This window comes from Danio rerio, chromosome 13 (genome assembly GCF_049306965.1).
Source record: "Danio rerio strain Tuebingen ecotype United States chromosome 13, GRCz12tu, whole genome shotgun sequence".
Lineage (NCBI taxonomy): Eukaryota > Metazoa > Chordata > Actinopteri > Cypriniformes > Danionidae > Danio > Danio rerio.
This window is the reverse complement of record NC_133188.1, coordinates 17978442-17988227: the sequence shown is the minus strand read 5'-3', so window position 1 is coordinate 17988227 and position 9786 is coordinate 17978442.

Sequence of the window (9786 nt, the reverse complement as noted above, 5' to 3'; positions counted from 1 at the left end):
TAAGGTTAACATGAACAAACAATGAACAATCCATTACAATATGTTTAAATGTTTTGTTCATGTTAGTTTATGAAAGTTTAGTCATTAAATGGTCTTGCATTACCTAATGTTAACAAGCACAAATTTGTATTTAATAATGCATTAGGTAATGTTAATTTGATGAATAATTAAAATGAACATTTATTAAATGCTGAATACTTATTTTTACAAATACATTAACTAACAGCATTACTACACGGCTGACTGAAATATTTAATTTTGATTGGTAAGTCATTACATTCCAAGATATGTTACTCGGAGACGACAACCACTGAATAACCAGCCTGATCTCACGAGAAAACGTAAGTATTTTACGTTTTGGCAGTTTAGTGGCTAATTCGTACGAATTCGTACGAGTTCAGTCGTAAGAAAATGTACGATTTTAAAAAGGAGGTGTGGCACCTAACCCCACCCCTAAACCCAACCGTCATTGGGGGATATGCAAATCGTACTAAAATGTACGAATTAGATCGTACGAATTTGTACGAATTAGCCACTAAATGAAAAAGTTACGAATTGCCGTGAGATTGTGTTGGAATAACACAGGATCATCTGGGAACTTCGAATCACCTTGACCTTCAATGATTACGTTCAAATTCCTAAACTTACATCCACTCACATATATATATATATATATATATATATATATATATATATATATATATATATATATATATATATATATATATGTATGCTTGTCTTTCACACCACAAAGCCTGTTGAGCTTTAATCTGCAATAACAACCTTGTCAGAAGGGGGGTGTGGCAGAGAGTGAAATGGAGGAATGGAGCGAGGCAGATCGCACAAGTGATAGTAAGCATCACCTGTTCATGCACTGGTCTTGACTCTCACTAAACAGCGCAAGCATAAAAGGAGGAGTGACAACAGAAGAAGATGAAAGACAACCTGAAAATAACTGCGCACCTTAATATGCTTAAGTGTCCTCCTAGGCTTCAGCTTATGGCGCCAGGTTAACATTGTACTTTCCTGCATCTGCTTATGTAACCTGGTGAGCAATGAAACAATGCAGTCCTCTGTAGCACATCGGTTTGTTGTCTGTTATAGTGTTGTCCAAGTACTGAAATTTTAAAAACCTCCAGTGCTCAATAGAAATGACTGTGATTGGCCATGAAGGTCATCAGTTCACCACTCTTCACCAGGGGCAAATACACTGGAGCATTTTAAAGCTACGAAGATCAGTCGATTGCTCGTCTGTGTTTGCATTCAGTACATATCCGTGAAGTGCAGTGAACTGATGACCTTCATAGCCAATCAGAGTAATTTCTGTTGAGCACTGGTGAATAATATGCCAAATCAGCTGTGTTTAAGAATACGCTTAACAGCGCTTAAATGTCAGCAGGTTTTTTTTTTTTATTATGATTTCAGCACCGAAATTCAGTATTGTGACAAGTCTAATATAGTGAAAGAATCAGTTTATTAACTTGAGTTTGATAAATGGCATCTAAAACGTGTGTTTGGGAAAGAAAATGTTAGCTAACTAGTGCCATTTTCCCAAATTTAGCATAAAATGAAGTCTGATATCCCTTTTTAGTTTCACCATCCATTCAAAACGGATCTTCGGGTCACTCAGAAGACGGTAAAATGACAAATTTGTGTCACTTTCTCTTTGCTGATAAGATATACAACAGTTAAACAGCATTCCTATGTGTGTCTAGGCGATACTTTCGGTTTTCTTCCTCGATTTCGCTTTTAAAATGGTGGCCATAGAAAATCAGTCTATAGTCCTTGTTTGTGCCAGGACCTTCCGATCACAAGTTCAATTCTCTAACCAAGCTCCTTTTTACAACAGCATGCCTATGAGCACACAAACAGGTGCAAATGCATTTTCTATTTTAAGGATACCTGCACTGGACTGAAACTAGCAAACAAAAAAAAAAAAACCTTGCATCTATCTATGATATCTTTATTTTAATGTGACAGTGATGCTGAAACAACAGAGTAAGGATTCTTTTGCAGGTTTTATTAAACAGAATGGTCAGGCAAGCAATGGTCAATACAGGAACAAATAGAAGTGTATGGGCAATCCAGAGTCATAGTCTTAATAACAGGCGATAGGTCAGAAGGCAGACAGCATACAATGTAAACAAACAAAACAAAGCAGGGCCTAAACACAGAAGGCAAGGCAAGGGAAAACACATCGTTTACCATCAGCTTACAAGACTCAGCAACTTCTGTGTGTTAGTGTGCTGTATGAATAGTGCAGTAATCAGTCCGTGAGCAGCTTCAGTGTTTGCAATCAATGGTGACTTGAAGCAGGTGTGTGTGCGTTGCATGACTGGATATGTTGTTCATTTTGAGGCAGGATTGTAGTTCATGTGAATGAGAATGATCTCTAGTGATCTATGGTGGTTAGATCACTGGTGATTGTGACATTTATGTTTATTTACCAGTAAATTTTATGGAAAGGATTATATGTGTATTAGACTATAAATACTATTGTATAAAGGATATTTAATATTATATGTATATTTATTATTTAGTAAGCACTAAGCAAACTAAAACTATGTATCTTTTTTTTATTTTTGTCCAGACCAAACAAACCAAGTGTGAACAAATCCTAAACGATTGTCTAGTCAAAGTTTTAATCTAAATATTAGCTTTTTTTAAAAGCCACCCCACGATTCAGACCCCAAAATTTATAGGCATGACCGTTTAAAACTCAATTCTTCTTCTCTCTTCTCAGTTTCTTAAGCTTAGTCTTTTTCTTGTCTACATCGTATCATTGGCTCAATTTTCAAGATGGGGTCACAAACATAATGAGTGATTCAGCTACAGTCCTTTCGGGTCTTCACCATACTCGCTCGGCCGAGAGATTAATTTCCCTTCTGCCGCTTACGTCTTTTTTTTTCTTTTTTTTTTCTTTTTTTGTCATTTCCACATAAAGAGGCTAAATGTCAAGCATGCCTGACTCCCTCCAGTGACACATCCATTCCTGCAGATAATTACCATAAGGAAATTGATGCTTTAGTGTGCAGAGGGGAATTTAATTTACTCTGACATCCCCCTGAATAATGCATTCCCAAATAAAGTGAGTTTTTTCAGACCCAGATTAAGAATTTAAGTATGGCAGACTATTAATGTGATTACCAATCTCGAACGCCTACCTCTTATTTAGGTAGTTAAACCAATTATGGATTACATGATGTTAATGCCATAAATTAGAAGGTGTGAAGCTGCTTAAACATCCATGAAATAAGCAGTGAGAAATGTCTCTGTTCTTTTGCTCATTGCCTTAATGCTGTATAATACTAACTAATTAATAATAACTAGATAATTACTAGATAATTAATAATAGATGTTGGATTTTTATCCTATCAAACATAAACTGCATGGGATTAGTCAGCATTTAACAATGAGTGGTTTTGAATGTTGGTATTGGGTGTAATAAACAATTAGCTATAATTTTTTAAATCATATATTAATCTAGGTTAGCTTAAAATACACAGTTGAAGGAAATATAATTAGCCGTCCTGTGATTTTTTAAAATTCTTTTTCAGATATTTCTAAGTGATGTTTAAGAAAGCAAGGACATTTTGACATGATTTCATATCATATTTTTTGTGGGAAACGTCATATTTTGTTTGGTTTGGCTGAAATTAATACAGTTTTTACCATTTAAAAACAAAAAAATACTATTTTGTTGTCAATATTAACAGCCCCCTTAAGAAATTATATATTTTTGATAGACTACAGAACAAACACTGTTGTACAATGAATTGACTAATAAACTAAACTCATCTAGTTAACCTAATAAACTAAGTAAAGCTTTTAAAAGGGCACTTTAAGCTGAATATCTAACTAAATAACTAGAAAAATATGGTGTACTGTCATCCTAACAAAGAACATTAGTTATTTAAAATTAGTTATCATGTTTAAAAATGTCTCAAGAAAACCTTTATATACGGCAAAGGAAAATATTTTTAAAAGAATTAAAATTTTACAGGGAGCTAACTTTTACTTTAACTGTAGGTTTACATAAGATATACACTTTGAAAATTAAAATGTACAATATATGTAGGAATTTAAATTGATATTGTATTAATTGTTGTTTTGTATTAATGATTATATTATGATGGCATTTAAACCTAATGGAAAGTATTGCAGGTATAATTGTCATACAGTATATTGTGTCATTATGGATTAAGTTATAAATGTAACTCTATCTGCAGGACAGAACAATTGAATCCATTATACCAAATGTAGTATTCCCACAATAATAATTTGTCCTTTTTCTGTATAGGACAGGGTTTTCATAAGTTTAATGCCGCATACCCCCAAATATGATATAATAAATATTTATATTGTTAATGTTAGATTATTATCTTTTGCTGCCTGTTACAGTACTTTATTTGTTCATTTATTTACACCTTTTTATTAAGTTTGTTTTTATTATTTTTAATTGAAAAGGTGATTCGATACTTTACTTAAAAAGTGAGTAACCCCAACTTGTAATTCTTAAGTAGACCTAAATTATTTTTTATACTTATGCGCATCGTTGGGAAACATCCACACACACACACTGATACACTATGGACAATTTAGCTTACCCAATTCATGTGCCGCTTGTCTGTGGACGAGACCGGAGCACCTGGAAGAAACCCACACGAACGCAGAGAGACATGCAAACTCCACACAGAAATGCCAAATGAGCCGATGTTCGAATCAGCAACCCAGCAACCTTCTTGCTGTGAGGCGACAGCACTACCTACTGCGCCACTGCATCTCCCAGGTTTTTTCACTTGAACTTATTATTTTTATTTTAAGTCAATGGGTTTATTTACTTTTTAAGTATAGTCACTTTATTAGTTTTATTTACTTTTTTGATTGTATTACTTTTTAGTTATTATTATGAGTATAGCATTTAGCTTATTTTAGTCCAATTGTTTTTCATACTAATGTTTATTTTTGATTTTTAAATGATTATGTACCTTATTTTTTTATTTTATTAATTAAATCGTTTTTTAATTTACATTTTGTGATTTTACGTCTTCTAAATATTTCCGCTGACTCCCAGAACTTTGTCTAGGTTTTTCTGAATGCATTCACAAAGTATATCATTAGTTTGAGTTTGTTTAAAAACAAAATAAACAACAAAACAATAAAAACAGTTTAGCATTACAAACAAAAACAAACAAATAATTTATTTAAACAGTGTGAGGATGCACAAGGTTCCTTTTTGTTAACATTAACAACATGAATTGACATAAACTAACAATGAAGAATATGCTGCCTCTACAGCTTTATTAATCGTAGTTTATTTAAAATCAGCTAGTTATTTTGTCATTAAACTTTGCTTTTATTTTAAGAACCTGAACTAACAATAAACAGATATTTCTTTGCTATAGATAAACAAAATGTCTAATATGTTTTTTTTTCTTTTTTTTTTTTTATTGCTTTAATGAAATTGTTCTTCTTCTTTTGTAATTCATGTTTTATTTTGTTCCATTAAACAGGTTCGAGCCCTAGCTGGGTCAGTTGGCGTTTCTGTGTGGAGTTTGAATGTTCTCCCCATGTTTGTGCCAAAAATGAATTGAATAAGCTAAATTGGCCATAGTGTATGTGTGTCAATGAAGAGTGTATGGGTATTTCTTAGTGTTGGGTTGTTGCTGGAAGGGTATCCACTCATAAACATATGCTGGATAAGTTGGCGGTTCATTCCGCTGTGCCGACCCCTAAATAATAAAGGGACTAAGCTAAAAAAAAGAATAAATTAGTAATATTTTGTTTTTGTTTTTTATTATTATGATTTTTACCTGTTCCGGTAGGCTACTTAATTTTTTCATTTATTTTATTATATTTGCTATTATTCCATTTAATCTACACTGAAAAGAAGATTTGATACTTAAATAGTGAGTAAACCCTTTGTAACTTTTAATTCTTAAGTAGACTTTATTTCTTTTTTTATAATTATGCACATAGATCTTTTACTTTTTTAAATCAATGGGTTTGTTCACTTTTTAAGTAGTCATCTAATCACTTATTAGTTATTATTATTATTTTTATATTTGTATAGCATTTAGCTTATTTTAGTCCAATTGTTTTTCATACTAATGTTTATTTTCCATGTCAAAATGGTTATGCAACTCATTTTCAAATTTTATAAATTAAATATTTTTTTTTAATTTACATTTCCACTGACCCCCAGCATTTGTTTAAAAAAGGCAATCAAATTGAGGAAGGACAGAGGGATTTTTTTCTGAATGCATTCACCAAAGATATCATTAGCTTGACTTTATTAAAAACAACAAAAGCAACAACAACAAAAACAACAACTTATTGTTAAGAAATACTAACAAAAACAAATAAGTAAATTCTTTAAACAGTGTGAGAAGGCACAAGCTTCCTTTTTTGTTACCATTAACAATATGAATTAGCATAAAGTAACAATGAAGAATATGCTATCTCTACAGCTTTTCTTTACTTTTTTAAATCAGCTAATTATTTTGTTATTAAAATTAGCTTTTATTTTAAAAACCTGAACTAACAATAAATAGACCTCTTTTAACTAAAGGTAAAAAATGACAAACACTTTTTTTTCGGGGGGGTTGTTAATGCTTTAATGAAACTTTTTTCTTCTTTTAAAAATGTATAAACTGCAACACTTTATTTTGTCCTATTAAACCACCTAAAATCCAAAGGTCAATAATATTTTAAACTGGAAAGCTAGTGTTTGTTAATGGTTTGTTAGTACCGTGAATTGTGACCTAAACTAAAATGTTACCCTGGAAAGATCACATTAATGATACCTTACCCTTAAAATTGTAGCCTACACAAACTTAGTTTGTGCAGAGTCATCATGCAACTCGCTGGCTCTGTGAGTCTCCTCTCTGCCCTGTTGCATATGACTGGAGCTCCAGCAGTTTGCTGAGTCACTGTACATCAGAAACATTCCCTCAGGGCCATCTCATTAAGAGCTAATTGTCCCTCAATAATGCCAGTTTATACTCCATATGTTATGATATGACAAATAGAAAAACATACTGGCTTTCTAAATTGTCACTCAATTACATAAACAAGAGGCAGTCCTGAAAAACAGAAGCCAACATCATCCAGGGCTCCCGTTTGAGCCCACACCCAACTGCCTGAAAAAGTCCTCCTGGAGACGGGAGATAAGAGCGGCCTCCTGCCGAACATGACTCAACACTAGCAGCTAAAGAGATATGGCTACCTGGAAGGGTGAAACATTTGGATCACTGGGTGGAAAAAAAAAGACCCTCATTTATTACACCAATACCACAGCCATGAGGCAATGTACCGGAAACATCATTTAAAAATATAATGACAAAACATGGGAATTAAACAAGCCTATTTGTTTAAACCAAAATTGCTTTCTAACTCATTATTTATTGACTATTTCTATAAATATTAATGCAAAAATTATATCTCTTTGGATGATTGGAAGCAGTATTGTTAGTAGATCTGCTCTGAGTATAATAGTATATTTTAATCATATCGAACAGGTCAGTTTGCACTGCTTCAATCTTGATCTCAGCCAAAGAATGGAAATTTTAATTGTTAATTAAAAAAATATATATATGTATAGTGAATTTTGTATGTACATCTACTCTTTCTGCACCAAAAAAGCAATTAAAGGGATAGTTCACCCAAAAAAAATTTAATTCTGAGGATCATTTACTCATACTCAACTTATTCCAATGCTGTTAGAGCTTCTTTCTTAAGTAAAATACACTTTATGTAAGAATACTGGGGAAAAGCTATTGACTGTTTAATTTCAGTTTTGACTTTGGATGCCACTGGCTGTTTTTCCAACATCATTAAACATATTTTCTTTTGCGTTTCATCAGAAGGAAAAAAAAAAAGCTGTTTAGAAGCACTTGAGTAATTGAGCATGAGGAAATGGTAAGGAAATTACATTTTTTTGGGTGAGCCATCCTTTTAATAGACTTAAGTCACACAGGAACCAGCAAGTAATGCACAGTCTCAGCTGTTCCTCTGTTCGCTTCATACGTGACCAGAAACCGGCAGGATGTACAGCTTTAATCTCATGCAACTTCTGTTTGATATCATGATGAGGTGTGTTTAAAAATGCTGCTGTAGAAAAAACAAATCATTGCCATGTCAACATTGTGTCATGTTTACAAACTGAAAGAGGGTCATAACCTGGCATAACACAAAACAGAATGTTGACTTCAGAAGGCAATGGGAAATATTAACTGTCTGGTTACCAACATTCTTTTATATATTGTCTTTGATAAATTATACAGACCTTAATTGGAGGGTAAATGATGACCAAAATGTCATTTTTTTGGAGTGATACCTTTAAGGTGCATTTGCAGTATACAACACTTGCATACTGTAAACAGCTTACTAAATGAGGTTAGAGCTGCAGAATAGGACAAATTATTATTCACTATAATAATCAATAATATAATATAAATGACTTATATATCTGACTTCACACACAACATGTAGCATGTAGCATATCATATTCAAATTCTTTATACACTAAAGCTGTCTACTGATTAAAATGAATTACTTACTATATAGATTTTGTGTATGATGAGAGATTTTGCAGAAAATTTTGTCCTTTAACGTTTAACTCAATTTTGACCTGTGCTCATAGAAATGCTGTTTGTTGTTTGTTCAAACTACTTATTTAAAATGAGCTGAAACATAATTCTTGAGCTTTTGGGAGAAAACTTAATAATTTTTAGTTCAATCCACTTAGATGTGTTAAAAACAATGAGTTAACTTAATTCCTTCATGTTATCCAAACACAAATTAATTGTGTGAAACCCACATTTTTTTGAATGTGTGACCTTTTAATTCATTTTCATATTTTATTCCATTTCTGAGAGGGTGTGAACAAATCCAATGGCAGACAATATTCAAAGATGCAATAAATAAATAAATAAATAAATATACAAACAAACAAACACATACATACATACATACATACACTCCTAAATGAAACGGTTCTATCAAGCGCTTCATATATGGAACCCCAAAAAGGTTCTAAACAGAACCATTTTAAGGGTTCATTAAATAGAACCCCAAATGGTTCTTCGAATTCAAGTTAGATGGTTCTATTCAGAACCATTTAAGGGTTCTTTATTTAGGTAGCAGTGCAGCGCTCGTGCCCGCACCGAGTCTGTGTAGGCGCGGCAGGCCAAAGTCACGATGACAGGCTAGATTGACCATCAGGTCACCTGGAAAGGTCCCGGTTCTCCATATGGCCAGTCCGTCCCTGGATATTATTAAAACCTTTTGAAGCCAAACATATTTGAATAATCCATAGATGAAAGATCAGGTGTTGTTTATGAAGGACACAAAAATGCAGGCTAAATGTATTGTGAAATATTAAACCTTTAAGTATATATATATAAATATATATATATTGTGTGAATGATGTGCTGTGGTGGACTTCCCCTTGCGAAAAATTAACCGTCACTCTCGAGGCTCTTTACCACCTGTCCTCGACGATGATTATTAGTTTTAAATAAATTATTAAATCATAAAAACATGGTACAGCACAGTATAAATAAATAAACTGGTTACTTTATTTATTTCACAAAATAATTTTTTAAAAGTGTTAAATATTAAGTATATATAAAATATAAGTTATATGCTAATGTGCAAACCTGAATGAAAAAAATCCCATCATACTGTACACTGATTAAGTTTTTGACCACAGCATTCATTTTATTAGGTTTTGACTCAAAAAGCTTTGTATATCTGTTATAGCTTATACATATTTTATAATCT